Source organism: Notechis scutatus, chromosome 4 (genome assembly GCF_049901735.1).
Source record: "Notechis scutatus isolate UNSWTSFEM ecotype Mainland chromosome 4, rNotScu1.2, whole genome shotgun sequence".
In the NCBI taxonomy this organism is placed as follows: Eukaryota; Metazoa; Chordata; class Lepidosauria; order Squamata; family Elapidae; genus Notechis; species Notechis scutatus.
The window spans coordinates 147,467,179-147,484,163 of record NC_142012.1 but is presented as its reverse complement, the minus strand read 5'-3'; positions in this window follow the sequence as shown (position 1 = coordinate 147,484,163).

Below are 16,985 nucleotides of genomic sequence, written 5' to 3'. Positions count from 1 at the left end.
CAAAGATTTGCAACAAAAGTCAAAGATAATAAAAAAGTTTCTTCCAACATATAAATAAAAAGAAAAAAATCAAGGAAACAGTCGGTCCATTAAAGAGAGAAGATGGCAAGGAAGTAACAGGCAACAGAGAAAAAAAACAGAACTGCTTAACTCATTCTTTGCATCTGTCTTCACACAAAAAGAAACTATATCTCAACCCACCAAAAACATAACAGACAGACCAGAAATAAAGGTTAAAATAAGCAAAAAAAATAGTAAGAGAACACCTGTCTGATCTTGATGAAAACAAATCACCGGGGCCTGATGGATTACATCCCAGCTTTCTTGTTCATGACATACAAATATGTATAAAATGTAGCATCCCAGAGTTTTAAAGGAGCTGGAAGAGGTCATCTCAGAACCACTGCACCATATCTTTCAAAAATCCTGGAGCACCGGGGAACTACCAGAGGACTGGAAAAAAGCTGATGTGGTTCCCATCTTCAAAAAAGGGGAAAAAAACAGACCCAGGAAACTATAGACCAATCAGCCTAACATCAATACTGGAAAAGATAATAAAAAAACAGATCTGCCAACATCTAGAAACAAGTAAAGTAATAACTAGCAGTCAGCATGGGTTTGTTAAGAACAGATCATGCCAAACCAATCTTATTTCATTCTTCAACACAGTGACTAAATCAGTAGACCAGCAAAATACTGTGGACATAATATATTTAGATTTCAGCAAGGCATTCGACAAAGTAGACCACAACTTACTTCTTAGTAAGCTAGAAAAAAGTGGAATAGATAGCACCACCACTAGATGGACTTGCAACTGGCTGACAAACCATACTCAATGAGTAGTCCTTAATGGGTCTAAGTCTACATGAAGGGAAGTAAACAGTGGGGTGCCACAAAGCTCTGTCTTCAATATCTTCATTAATGACTTAGATGAGGGAATAGAAGGGGAACTTACCAAATTTGCAGATGATACTAAGCTGGCAGGAATAGCTAGCACCCAAGAAGATAGGCTCAAGATCCAGATGGATCTTGACAGACTAGAACACTGGGCCATATCTAATAAAATGAAATTCAATATAGAGAAAAGTAAAGTCCTACACTTAGGCAAGAAAAACCAAAAGTACATATATAGACTGGGTGAAATGCAATCCTAAATTGTATTAACAGAGGGATACAGTCAAGATCAAGGGAAGTACTAATACCACTCTATAAAGCCTTAGTAAGACCACACCTAGAGTACTGCATCCCGTTTTGCTCACCACATTATAAAAAAGATGTTGAGACTCTAGAAAAAGTACAGAGAAGAGCAACCAGGATGATTAGGGGACTGGAGGCTAAAACATACAACGAATGGTTGCAGGAACTGGGCTTGGCTAGTCTAGTAAAGAGAAGGACCAGGGGAGACATGATAGCGGTCTTCCAATATTTGAGGGGCTGCCACAGGGAGGAAGGGGTCAAGCTATTTTCTAAAGCTCCTATAGGCCAGACAAGGAATAATGGATGGAAACTAAACAAGGAGAGATTTAACCTGGAAACAAGGAAACACTTTCTGACAGTGAGAACAATCAACCAATGGAACAGCTTGCCCTCGGAAGTTGTGGGAGCGCCATCAGTTGAGACTTTCAAGAAGAGATCGGACTGCCATTTGTCAGAAATGGTGTAGGGTGGGGGGTTGGACTAGATGACCTACAAGGTCCCTTCCAACTGTGATTATCTGTATCTGTAATCTGTAACCCTGCTGAATACTACCTCTGGTGTTATGCTTAAAAATCAGTGCTGAACTGTTTCTTTTAATAAACATTTTAAATCTAAGTAAAGTTCCTAGAATTTAAGATTTCTATTGTAACTGTATCCAAGTACCTTAACATGTTTCCGATCATTTAGGTACATTTTGAAATTTCAGACAAAATGCTCTGTTTGCCTTTTTGTTTAGCTTTAAGTCACAGTTCAGGAAAGATATTAGCTTTATTGTATACAGTATTCAGTTGTCAGATGTAAGTAGAAACTTGTAATGAAGTGCTGTCTCCTAGAAAAGATAAATATCTCCAAAAGGAGAATACCATGTATGTGTAGATTCCTTGTGCAATTTAGAATTGTATTGAAAGAATCCTTATATAAGATCCAATCTGGATCTTTTCTCAGGACCAGAAGTTTACTCTTCCAAGCTTTTGGGGTTGTGCTGAAGCCCATCCTCAGGGAACTTCTCTCTAGGGGAGTATGCGCTTTGGGTTAGTCTATGTGTCGTATTTATGTAGTGCTTTATGATCCAGATGTTCATTCTGTAAAACATAAACCAAAAACAAGAATAGGAAGAAAAAATAAATACCGTAATTACTTACAGGGCTACCAGGTTTAGAATTTGCTTGTCTCTTATCTCAGTTATTCTTTGTCAGACCAGGAAAATATTATTGGAGATTTAAGATTTAAGTTTCCAAGAGCTGTTTTGTCACACAACACAGGTTAATTAACTGACAGAATATGGTGAGTACAAGCATTGACTTAATGGCAGATAAGCCATTAATGGCACTAATTTAATTTACTAAAAGAGATTCGGGCTACTGTGAAACCACCAGTGTTTCTGCATTGTGCCCTTGAGCAGCTCCTGTCTTGCTTGGATGAAACATTAGCCTAACACACTATAGATAGTACATTATATTTAAAAAAACTTTCCACAACAATTTTCTTTTTGGGGAAAATATGAACAACTCTTCATAATTCTTTCTATCATGCAGTTCTATTTATCTGGGGTGGGTTAAACAGGGAATGCAATTATTACAATCATTACAATCATTAGCAGAGGAGATAAAATGTAAATTATATTAAAGCTGTTGTTTTGACTTTAATAGGATCTTGAAAATTACCAAATTGTTAAAATCTAAACTCATCTAAACAGAGTGTATAGCCTCATAGATGTCAAACAAGTGTCCTTGAGGAGGATACTCTATAAACTGGGGTCACACTCTGCTTTGTTGTAGTATATCTAAGTTGGAAAAGATGCACCCAAGAAATGCACAGCTATAAAGCTAAGGAAAATAGTGCTATAAGTGTCTATGGGGATTCTCAATCATCCAGGTCATGGTTGTCCAAAAGATGCTTTTTCAAGAGGCAACTGGACTGACTGGTTTTTCTTTGAAGACATTTCACTTCATATCCAAGAAGCTTCTTCAACACAGAGCTGAAGAAGTTTCTTCAGCATAGAGCTGAAAAAGCTTCTTGGGTGAGAAACGAATCTTCTTCAAATAAAAACTAGAAAAAGCATCTTTGTTACTACAAGTGATCATCTCCAGGAATATCCTGTAGATGCAAGAAGATCTAAAGATACAAGTTGAAATGTTGTTTCAGATAATTAAAAGAATCCAAGAAATAAGTCAAGGAATGGCCTTTTATCATGAAGATAGGGCAACAAGCAGTTATATAGTAGTACAAGGAAGTCTTTCCTAGAGCCTTTTAGCAAGATAACAAACTTTCAGAGATGGACAAGCAGGCCTCTTGTAAATTCATAGTATCAGAAGAATAATTTGGGGTTTCAATCCAAGCCAAGGTTGGACAAAAATAAATAAAAATCAGACCCAGACAGCTGTGAGGAAAGAAGAAATATTTATTCCTCAAAACAAACATTTGCTTTTAGGGACAGGCCGTAGAGAAATGGGGTACACTGCAGATTTTTATAGGGGGAGCTTGTCTGGGGTGTTACGTGCTGTTTCTTGTGTGTGTGTGTGTATGTGTGTCTGTGTGTGTGTGTGTCTGTGTGTATAGTAGGTTTATTCCTGTGAAGATGCAGTTCCTGTGGGTTCCTGTGGGTGACATAATTTAATTAACTCTATGTTAGCAGACCTTTTCCTTTTGATATGTGAATTAGGTCTGGGTAACTTATTTTGGGGTTTGAGGAAGTTTGCTAATTTGATTATGTTGGAGACACTGATTCTTAGATCCCTGTGGAGTCTGTTAATGTTAAGGGAAGATGAAAACAGCATAAAGAATAAAATATATTTGGATATAAAACATCTCACAACAGTAAACATGGACGGAGGACTTTTTAGACAAATGGTTAAAACTTTTCTAGAAACTGAAGCTAATCCTACAGGTCACTTGTATGTTGACATTACTACCACCTCTTACAATACTAGACAACACAGTATCAACAGTAGAGACCTTCAAATTTCTAGGTTCTACTATATCACATGACCTAAAATGGACACCTAACACCAAAAACATCATCAAAAAAGCACAACAAAGAATGTTCTTTCTGCGCCAACTCAGAAAACTCAAACTGCCTGAGGAACTGCTGATACAGTTCTATAGAGGAATTATTGAGTCTATCATCTGCACCTCTATAACTGTCTGGTTTGGTTCTGCAACCCAACAGGACAGACACAGACTTCAGAGGATAATTAGGACTGCAGAAAAAACAATTACTACCAACCTGCCTTCAATTGAGGACCTGTATACTGCACAAATAAAAAGAGGGCTGTGAAAATATTTACAGACCCCTCACATCCCGGACATAAACTGTTTCAACTCCTTCCCTCAAAACAACGCTATAGAGCACTGCACACCAGAACAACTAGACACAAGAACAGTTTTATCCTGAAAGCCATCACTCTGCTAAACAGTATACACTACTATTACTGTTAATCTTCTCATGACTCCTTATCACCCATCCCCTCCCACTTGTGGTTGTAGGACTGTAACTTTGTTGCTTGTATCCTTATGATTTATATTGACTGTTTCCTAGTATGATTTGATTGTTGATTGTACCCTATGACTATCATTAAGTGTTGTACATTATGATTCTTGATTCTTAACGACTGTACCTTTTCTTTATATAGATGTTACACCAAGACAAATTCCTTAAGTGTCCAATCACACTTGGCCAATAAAATATTCTATTCTATTCTATTCTATTCTATTCTATTCTATTCTATTCTATTCAAGAGCTTGAAACATTTCAGTAAAGCACATGCAGCAGAATTATCAGCAGTCATTCCTTCCTGGCCTATATTTTTGACTGAACAACCGGAAACATCATAGAAGAAGTCCCCAAGAAATGCAAACTCCCATGATTTCTTGCAGTGATGTGTTAAAGTAGTTTTATCTTTGATCTCACAAGCAGGGGACTTCAAAACTTTTTTTTAAAGCTGAATATATTTTTGGGTAGTTTTGATTATCTGACAATGATTCCTCAGGATATCTTCTATTCTATCCCTTTAAAGTCTTATTTCTGTGCCCATCTCCTCTCATTCAACTCTATGATCTCTTTAATGCAAATACACCTTTCTACACCTTAAGTAGAAAATTTAAGTCAGTGAAGTTGCCTCCTTCCATTTCTCCCTCTTGTATTTTCTTAATGTGATTTATTTCCTTGCCGAATTATGAATCACAGTGCCTTAAAACCAGCTCATTAGTCTGTCTAAAAGGTGACCCTGGCCTACTTGAATATAATAAGGGAAAATTAATGGAAAGCTCCTAGCTCTCAGCAATGATAAGATATACAAAAATATTCCCAATGATTTTATTTTTTTTGTAAATTTTATTTGAGTTTTCACAAAGAAAAAAAATACAAATAAAACATCTTTTTTGAAAGTAGCGTAATCCTGGGTTACATTTCTTCGTACAGACATAAATTCAGGTTCATGCTCATTTTTATATTCTATTCCATATCTTATTACTATTTTACATTTTCTGCATAGCTTCTTTTGATTTTCTCAATTTTATTTTAATTATCTCATCTCAATTCAAATCATTATATTTATATTTTTTGTCTGTCCTGTTTCAATTATCTATTATCTTTTCTCATTAAACAAAATTTCTCCTGTAGTTACTGATTGGAGTATGACGCCTTTATATCTTTTCCTAAAGTTGTAACATTGAAAATAATACATAACTTCCATTCGGATTCTGCTTGGTACATTCTTAAAACACTGTATTCTTTAAAAAAAAAAAAGAAAAAAATATAAATGTATATAATTAAAACAACATTCCATTCCAATTCAATTCTATCATTAATATTAATATTCATTAAAGTCTTAACATCTTTAACATTACTTTTCAATTAAATACCATGCTTCTATGGAAACAATTATAAGCTTTCCATAGTTAATTCCCCCCTCCTTCCCTTATATTTTATAAAACATTAACTAATTAAAATGTTCCCATTCCTTCCTAATTCAATTTTCTCATTTATTTTATTTCACTTATTTTATTAACAAACATTTCACTAAATTACACTAACTATTTTATCCCTCATTTTAATCATACATTGTTTCCAATTTTCTAAAGTTATTCTATTACTAATATAACAATACAATCTTATGTACCTTTACAGAATCTCTTTTTCAGTTAGATTTTCACCCATTATTTCTAAATAGGTCCTGTTTCTCTATATCTTGCTCCGGTCCCTTGTAACTTCTTTTCCTTTCCTTCTTCCCTCTCTTCTTCTCTCTCCCCTTTTTACCCCCTTGTCTCTCTACCTCTGTTTCTCTCTTCTGTATTCCCCTTTTCTGTTGCTTTCCAGTATTATACTTATTTTTCGAATTATTTTTCTTTTCTTTGGTTGTTTTTTTAAGTCTTAAATTTTCCATTCTCTTTCCCCCCTTTCCTTTTTCTTCCCCACATAAAATTACTTGTTCATTAAAGATGGCTTCTTCTTTGTCCCAGTCTTCTTGTTTTGCAGTCGTTTCTTGTTGTTTCTCATAGTTCCAAATGTCCTTTTCTAAGAATTTAAAAATGAAGCCAAAAGAACCATTCCCTTCTTGTGTATCTTCTTTGTACTTTTTAAGTTCCATTTTCAATTCATCCAGAAGTGGTGCCATTGTATAAATTTTTAAACAACCACCCGATTGATTTTAGTCATTCAAATATAATAACCAAGAATCCAAAGATCACCAAATAATCCAAATACACGCAAGCTGTTTCTTTTCTGCTCTTTTTTTTCACTTTCTCTTCCTGGGGTTACTATTTAGTTACAAAGTTTCAGTTAAAATTTATCTTTTAGAAGTCTTGTTGAAGTTTTACTGTAGATTCTTTTTAATTCCAGGCAGTCTCCCCACTCTTCCAGATCCTGCCCTTATTCTTTTTCTCTCCCTTCCTGCTTATGAAAAAGAAAAATTTTAATGTCCAGAAATCTTTATTATCCCTTTGGCATTTTGTTTTATTTTCAGCTTAATTGCCTATTGATGTCAAAGCGGATTTTTATGATTTCTTATTTAAGTCTCTTAGTTGTCAGTATAGGGAAGGAGAGAGAAGGGGGGGAAAAGGCAAACCTTTCCCTTTTCACTTTCCTTCGCTGCTTCCGACTCTTCTTTGGGAGCGATGTTATTTTTTGTAAGTTTAAATTCCAGGGTACCTTGGTTGTTGCTTTTACAATTGAACCCGGTCAGCCAAAACTTTCACTTCTTATCTTCCTCCTGCACATTCTTTTCCGGTCGAGTTCTTCTTTGTGTTGGCCATTTCTGACCACCACTGCAACTGCCTTCAGGAAAGGGAGTAAGGGCCAGCTGAGGAGGAGAGATGCAGCTCTCCTCGACCCTGCTGGAGGTCTCCCCCCTCTTCACCACCTCTACGGGGTGGCTTAGCCCCGAAACCAGCCGGCTCGGGGCGCTCCAGCGGCGAGCCCAGACAGAAACCACGCACAATCACGGATTTCTGTCTGTCGCCGAAGCCCTTCAAACCGGAAGTCTCTCCCAATGATTATTATTGTTTAAAAAATATGGAGAAGACAGAGAATATGGTTTCAAAGACGTATGGAAAGGGGAATACAAATGGGAAAAAGATTTTGTCTTCTGTTTTTGCCACTAAAGCAAAATAAAATCATTGTTGACCATCTTCTTTTGGAAGTCTTTCAAAACTTTCTGTATGATAGGATTTTGTTGTAGTTGTATGATTATTATTGGTGGCTTTTATAACATTTCATTTTCTTCTTTGAAGGAAAATCTAAAAAGATGAGTTGAGTGCAGGAAAGAAATATGGGTTGGCATAATGCAGCCTTATAACCAGAGGTGGTATTCAGCAGGTTCTAGAGAACCAGTAGTGGAAATTTTGAGTAGTTTAGAGAACTGACAAATACAACCTCCGAATGGAGATTTTATAGTATTTTTCCCCTGCCACGCCCACCAAGCCACACCCACAGAACTGGTGTAAAAAAAATTGAATCCCACTGCTGCTTATAACTAAGGCCAGTCATAAACTATGGATGTGATACTTTCCTAAGAGTAAAGGGAATGTAATGGGAATCAGAGCAGAACTATTTCATCGTCACAACTGCAGTCTTCAACATTAAGCAAAAAATAGTTATTCAGTCAAAATAATGAGATAAAAATAGTGTTGCTTCAGCAAATATTTTCTTTTGCTACAGTAACACTATTTGTAACTAATTATTAAAACTAGGGCCACCATTTTGGGGCTGAATAGCTATTTGGTAAAACAGAGTGATATAGAAAAACTCAGAAGATTGCTCCCAAGTAATGGCCATATGGAATTTTGTAGGCCAGATATGCTACTCTGCTTAAAAACAATTGCTACAAACCTGCCTTCCATTGAGGACCTGTATACTGCACAAGTCAAAAAGAGGGCTGTGAAAATATTTACAGACCCCTCACATCCTGGACATAAACTGTTTCAACTCCTACCCTCAAAACAATGCTATAGAACACTGCACATCAGAACAACTAGACACAAGAACAGTTTTTTCCCTGAACGCCATCACTCTGCTAAACAAATCCCTCAAAACAGCATTGACAAAATCACCATCAATCAATTACAAAAGGCAGCTTTGCTAAGAACAGCTTGCATCCTGAACGATGCCTTTAAAAGCTTGATCCAGCAGATTGCGATTAACTATTTTACCAAATAGTTATTCAGCCCCAAAATGGTGGCCCTAATTTTAATAATGAGGTACAAGTAGTGTTGCTGTAGCAACAGAAAATATTCTGTATGCATCCAAAGAAGGGACCTATCTTATATAAAAGCAAATCTTTAGTTTTTCTAGAATATTATAGTCAATAATGACAAGGTGATTTTTGATGTGAGTTTTTCCAGTCCTGTGTTGGAATGCTGGGATTGAATCTAACATTCTCTACATGCAAAGTACGTTTCTGCAACTGAGCCACAGTGCTTTTTTATAGTTTCTTCTACATTTGGATCATCAGTTCTTTATGCATATTGCCACAGCTAATCATTGTATTGCCATAATAATCATTGTATTGTGGATTCTCATGCTTTAATTGTCCTAACTTTCAGCCATCTCCTGAAGAAATGACAATTCTAAAAGAGTAGAGACTGAAGCATTGGTTGGAGGCAATGAAGCATGCAACAAACACAAGCTTGTAGCCCCCCATCTAATTATTAGTGAAAATAGGATAATCAAAGTCAATGTTACAAAAACTTTGTTATGTGCCTGCAGCCATTTGTTTGTTTTTTTTAAAAAAAAAAGAGTGGCAGGCTTTTAAGGGATGTTATTCACCTGTTTGGCCCTGAAGTGCTTGTTTAAAAAGAGAGAAAAGAAACAAAATGTAACAAGAGGGAGAGTGGAATGTAATTGTCATGACCCAAGTTACCCTGTCCAATCACTGAAATGAGGTCACAGAGCCTTTTATTTACTTTAGAAGAAAGAAAATGAACAATCATGATCACAATAACACCAATTCCCCAATCAATAAAGTTCTGAACTGACACAGTCCTCTTCTGACACACACACACACATACAATACACACAACACACACACACACACACACACACACACACATAGTGTCTATTTGTATTTTCGCAGGCAAAATGTTGGGGCTTGAAAAGTGAATAATGGCATTTGGCTCTCAGCTATGAAATAATTCATACCATCTTCTCCAGTTTTCCAAGTGAAAATTCACAATCAAGAAAGGTCTCCTTTAGTTTGTAACTTTGATTCTTTGTCTGTCTTTACTTGCCCTTTTCCTCTTCCAGGGTTAATCATATAAGTCTCTTCATTTCATTTCAGTGGAGTCTTTTCATTTCACTCTTTCTTGGTCCTGGGTTAATAATATCCCATAAAAGTGTATCATCATTTTGTGTATTTTGAGCTCTTGCCTTGAATTCATACTTTGTCAAAATCCCTAAATTTAATTTAATTTATTTCACGAATATTGGATGTTGGGTTTTGTGTGTACTACAAAGATTCATGTAATGTACATTTCAAAATAGTTTTATTTTGGACAATAAGCAATAATAACTATACTGAATAATACTATAAATCCAGATGGATTTGATTGCATGCTATTTTTAATGAGCATGCATTGCTGTGCCTGCTTTTCCTCATTTGTCATTTAGTTTCATAACTATTTATTCTTGAATAATAGAAAACTGTCTGAATTACAGTATAATTTGTTGCGATGGCTATAAAAAAGGATCAAGTGCATAGGCTCTGTTGTGCAGGTTACAGATCTTTTGGGGATCATCATTTTCACCAAAGGTCTCAATTTCACTGAAGCAATTGCAACTCTCTCTGAATAGAGTAACCCACATTAACCTTTACTGAACTTTTACTTTAAAAGCCACTATAGACCTTTCAATGCACAAAAATGAACTCTTAAGATCTTGTGGATGATTTTATATGCACTTTAAACAACACAAACTGTTTTTATTTTTTTGGCTTTTGATGTTTTTTCTTTGTTTAATTGATTTATATGGCTGCCTATTTTGCAAATTATGTCTCTGGGCATCTAATTTAAAATGAAAATCAAAAGCATAGACCAACAAGAGAAAAACAACCCAAAGGAAAATTTAATATACTTGAGAACAGTTCACAATTATGGAATCTCCAACTGTTACCCAGATTCTTGTCCTCTTTCCAACAATTCTTCTGATTCTTCCCTCTTCAGCCTGGATGATGATATTACTTATTATTATGGATGTTCACACATCAGATGTTAAGCCTGGCTTTGGCATTTTTATCAACATATTGAATCCTTCTCAAGCTTTTACAGGCATCATGCAGAATGCAAGCTGTTCTCAGCAAAGCTGCCTTTTGCAATTGATTGATGGTGATTTTGTCAATATTGGTGGTGTTTAAGTGGTCTTCAATTGATTTGGGATTGTATCCAAGGCACAACTATTGTTATCACTATTGGTACTATCTTTGCTTTCTTTTTCCACAATTGTCCTATTTCTATTTGCAGGTCTTTGTACTTTTTAATCTTCTTCAGCTCTTTTTGTTCTATTTTGCTACTCCAGATACTGCCTTATTCATTATCCAGATTTCTTTTTGTCCTAATTCTAAAGTCCCAGAGCACTTCTTCATTTTCAACTACTTTGTCTATTTTATGGTTCTGGCTTGCAGGCAAATGATATTTCTTGCAGCTCTTCCAATGCACCATTTCTTATGGTTTGTTGCATAATCAGCTAGATGGCATTTTTGTCCATCTGTCAGGTCCTTCCCAAGGACCTGGGATAGGCAGATGTCAATGGTTGATAGTCTTACAGATATCACCATAGGATGTAAGCTGTTCCAAGTAAAGCTGCTTTTTGAAATTGACTTATGCCACGTTTCCTTTCTGCTCAGGTGAGAAAAGGTTGTTTTCAACTACATGCTGTTTGACTACAACATCAGTTAGCAATCTGAAAGTTGTTGGTAAGCAGATAATTGGTCTGTAGTTGCCTGGTGCTATCCCTTTTGCTGTATATTTCATTATCAGGTATTTTTGCCAGATGTTAGCCACTCTTCAATTTCACCTTCATGCTGTATGTTGTTAAACTGCTTGGCAACAAATGGATGTGCTCTATCAAAAACCGGGCAGTTCATTTTCCTCTGATGCCAACCAATTCTTCATCTTTCTTGCTTTTATCACCACCATTTCTGTGATTATTACAATTTCTTTCATTTCAACTTTATCTAGCTCCTTTAACCAAACTACATTCTTGTTGTATTTCTTTGAGTTATGCAATATCTGTGCCCAGAACTGCACTGTTTCTTCTTTGTCAGGTGTTGACTGAGTCACTGTGCTCACTCTCTGTCTCTCTGTCTCTCTCTAACACACACTCTCTCTCTCTCTCACTCTCTCTCTCTCCCCTCCCTCCCTCCCTCCCTCTCTCTCTCTCTCTCTCTTTCTCTCTATCTGTGTCTCCCTTATTTCTGATTGGATTGAAATTGGAGATACTGCATATAATTTTCAATTGGAGCTTTGTATCTGCAACTCCTCTTAGCTATAGCTGTTATTTGCTGCTTTACTGTTTCCAGTGCTTCATTGATCTTTCTTGTTTCTAAATGATATTTCTTGTATGCTCTTTTTGTTCTTCAGTTACCCAGAGCAAAGTTCCAGCTTCTTTGCATGTGATCACAACTTGCTTATCTTATTTTCCAGCCTGGTCTTTCATTTTGGTAGTGCATTGTTTGGCTTTTTTTTCTTCTTTGTTGATTTTGCATCCCAGGTATTCAGTTATAACTGCAGCTGTGCTAGTTGGTTGGCTTCTTGCAGTGAACAGGTGCTTGTACAGATATTACAGTATTGGCATCTTTTAATGCTTGTGCTAGATGCTTCTTTTAGTTAGAGGACTTTTTCTTTCTGGGGCAAAGGAGAAGGTGCTTGGTTTCCAAATGAAAACAATTCTATATCTGTGCTGGCTTCCTATACTGCCAACTCCTTTTGGTTTGCATCTTTAGTCTGTGTTACTTCTGGCAAGCCTTTGATTTCTTTGCCCCAGGTAGTCCTTTGCAGATTTTTCAGTTCTGCTTCTGTGAATGCATTATTTTATATTATTATAAATCAATGTTTATTTGCTGGCTTCTGTTCTGTTTTTTTCTTATTGTGGATGTTGTTCTTTCCAGAACTACATTCATTTCAAATATCCTTGTAGGGTTTGATATACCAATATACCAATATACTATATACCAATGACTGCATCTCAAAAGATCCCTCTGTTAAATTACTGAAGTTTGCAGATGATACAACAGTGATTGGTCTCACAATAATGAATCTGCATACAGACGGGAAGTTGAACAACTAGTCTTGTGGTGCAACCAGAACAATCTTGAATTAAATACACTAAAAACCATAGAAATGGTGGTAGATTTTAGGAGAAACCCTCCTATACCTCTTACAATACTAGACAACACAGAATCAACAGTAGAGACCTTCAAGTTTCTAGATTCTGTCATATCTCAAGACTTAAAATTGACATCTAACATCAAAAATGTCATCAAAAAGCACAACAAAGAATGTTTTTTTCTGCACCAACTCAGAAAGTTCAAACTGTCCAAAGAGCTGCTGATTCAGTTCTATAGAGGAATTATTGAATCTATCATCTGCACCTCTATAACTGTCTGGTTTGTCTCTGCCAAATAAGACAGACACAGACTTCAATGGATAATTAAAATTGCAGAAAAAACAATTGGTACCAACCTGCCTTCCATTGAGGACTTGAATACAGCACGAGTCAAAAAGAGGTCTGTGAAAATATGTACAGATCCCTCACAGCCAGGACATAAATTGTTTCAACTTCTACCCTCAAAATGATGCTACAGGGCACTGCACACCAACTACACACAAGGACAGTTTTTTCCCGAATGCCTTCACTCTGCTAAACAACTGATTCCCACAACACTGTCAAACTATTTAGTAAGACTGTATTACTATTATTCTTCTCATCCTTCCTATTACCTATCTCTTCCCACTTATGAATATAACCGTGTTGCTTATATCTTTACAATTTATATTATTTTATTTGTTTCCTAGTATGATTTGATTGCTTATTAGTAACCTATGACTATCACTAAGTGTTGTATCTTATGATTCTTGATGAATGTATTTTTATTCTTATGTACACTGAGAGCATATGCACCAAAGACAAATTCCGTCAGTGTCCAAGCACACTTGGTCAATAAAGAATTCTATTCTATTCTATCTGTAATAACAGATCATTATTTCTTTATTTTTGATCTTGGATATTTGTGACAGATAAACATTTTTGCTTCAAATACTTCTGCAGCTGCTAGCCATGATTAATCAGCCAACAATCCTGAGTCCTATATGTAGCACATATTTAATCTTTTCCAGGAACTCCAAAACCTAGCACAATCCTTGTTGATCTAGTGACAACTGAGCCAGTATGGGTTATTTTATATTTCAGAAAAAAAAAATCTCAATTCCAACATCTCTTTTGGGTATATTTCAACACTTCCACTTGCTTGTTAGTATCTTATTTATGCAGTATGAAAGATTAGTTAATTACAATGAGACATAGATATGAACAAGACAAAAAAGAAAAAAACTTGTTCTTCAATATAGGATGAAAAGTTGTGTGATGATTTAGAAAGGCTTTTTGATTTAATTCCCCCAAGTCTGCAATGTCTTTTTTCTTTCTGCATATAAAGAAGAGAGAAAAAAGCATTCTTAACTCTGTTCTTCTGATAATTTCTTCTGAAAAAAGTCTGCACTGATATACAAACTAGGCTCAGTCCTTATATAAATTTTAATACTGCACTTGGTACACATTTGATATTTCTTTTCATTTATTTACACTATGGAACCTTCATATAAAATGACAACTAAGAAAACAGGAATGTGAATACAGTAACTAGAAAGCTACTCTGGACAATTTCTCAAAACTGATAAATGTAATGTCTATATCTCAACTAAGTGGCTCATAGTTTTGTGTCCCTGAATCAATTAAGAATTAATTTGACTTTTTACAACCTCACTTATCACCATTTTTCATTCCTGCAAAGCTAACGAATGATAGCTTTTTGGAGCTGACACTTTATGATTACTTATAAGCAGCCACAATTTCAGACAAATGTAAGGAGAGATTAATTTACCCAGTGTTCAAGCCACAAAAGGATTCAGGAGCCTGAAACAAAACAACAAGGAATCTAATCAAGATATATTGTAATAGTGCAGAAAATCCGTTCCGCAAGTTTATTTGCTAGTGACTGGACTGCAGACTAAACTAAATGAACATGTAGAAAATAGATTTTCATTAGACTTGCAACCTGAATAATAATAATAATAAATCAGATAGGAATAATGGTCTACCGAAGAGTGTCCTGGACAATCTAATGATCTCCAGATATTTTGGACTTGATTATTGGTCAAGGGGTTACAACAGCTTTGGCCCCAAAGATTTAGATCGCATCAGCCTACTTACTCTGATTATACAAATACTAAAGTAATTTGTCTATGCTTCATGAATAAAAATCTTTTGCTTCCAGAATTCTGGAGTGGCATTTTCAGCATTTACACTGAATACATGAATTAGCTTCATGACTCAGAAATACATTTGTAATTTCCAGGATTTGCTTTCTTCTTGATTAAAGTTGGCTGATTAAGTTGATTAAGTTAACTAAGTTAATTAACCTGGAAGTAAGGAGAAGTTTTCTGGCAGTGTGAACAATTAACCAATGGAATAGTTTTCCTTCCAGAGCTGTGGGTGCACTGTCACTGGAAGTCTGTAGAGATTCTCAGTCATCCAGGTCATGGTTTTCCCAAAGGTGCTTTTTCAAGAGGCAACTGGACTTTCTTGTTTTTTCTTGGAAGACATTTCGCTTCTCATTCAGAAGCTTCTTCAGCTCTGACAGGATAGCGGGTAAGGGAAGATATATTGCAAGGAGTATAAATCCTTCCATTCCCCACTATCCTGTCAGAACTGAAGAAGCTTCTTGGATGAGAAACAAAATGTCTTCCAAGGAAAAACAAGAAAGTCAAGTTGCTTCATGAAAAAGCACCTTTGGGACTATCACTGGAAGTTTTCAAAAAAAGCATTAGATAACCGTTGTCTGGGATGCTATAAGATTTTCTGCCATGGACAGAGAGTTGGACTAGAATACACCCAAAGTCCAGTCCTATGATTCTATGATTCCATGAAGTGCATTATTTCTAATAAAGTATACTGGAGTTGCCATGTTCCTAAATCTGTGTCTAGTCTGACATCCCAAAGCAAACTGGACTTTTTTGAATCCAGGAGTATGAGCGATAGATAAAATAGCACTGCAACTAGGCTCCATTATATTAATATGAATTCTGTAATATTAACATAGACACGTTTTAATTCTTAATTGTTCACAGGTTTTTTGAGGTTTGCTTTAAGGAAAAGATGAAGAGTGAAATTTATGACTTTAACCTTAGCCTGTCTACTATTGACCTCACCCCTTTCCTAAGAGGTCTGTAGGAGGCATGCATAAGCGCACCAATGTGCCTACCGTCCCTGTCCTATTGTTTCTTTTATTTTTCTTATATGTACCCATTTCATGTATTCATAACTATGTATATACTTATACCTATTATCTTGTAAGCGATTGACAAATCAAAATAAATAAAATTAAAAATTAATAAATACATCTTTTAAAATAGATCAATAGGAAATACCACTATCATTTTCAGCTATCATATTCTTCTATCACCCCTTTTTTGCATTATGCATTTTGCATTTAGGAATAAGCTAATAGGCCTCAGGAAAAAAAAGTTAGCTCTGCAATTATTAATCCTCATGATAAATTATATCTTGGGACTCAATATCATAAAGACTTTAATCTGACTCCTATTTTCTAGATTTCTACATAGGTTGAAATATGCTGATTAGATTTCTCACTGCTCCAAATTTTCTAGTGCATTCCTGTGCTCAGAAAGTACATAAATTGCAGACTAAAAGCAATATTCAAAATAAAACAATTTAGAAATGTATACATTTATTTTTTGCATTTGAATTCCTATTTTCATCTAATTAGCTCAAGGAAACCTATGTGATTTAGATATTCTAATAATGATCAGGATCATTTTAAATAAAATGTGATTCCCTGGTAGAAATTTTAGTCTCTTGCAACAGTCTTCTGACACTTTATATCTAATAAGAGTCTATTTTATAATACTATATTACAGATACAACTCCCAGCAGTTTACACCGAAACAATGAAAGATAAAGCCAATGAAACAACTAAAATTAAATTAAATAACCACCCACTGGCACCCCACACAATGGTGACAATTACAATTATGTGTTGAAGGCTCTGTGGGATAAACTGCAT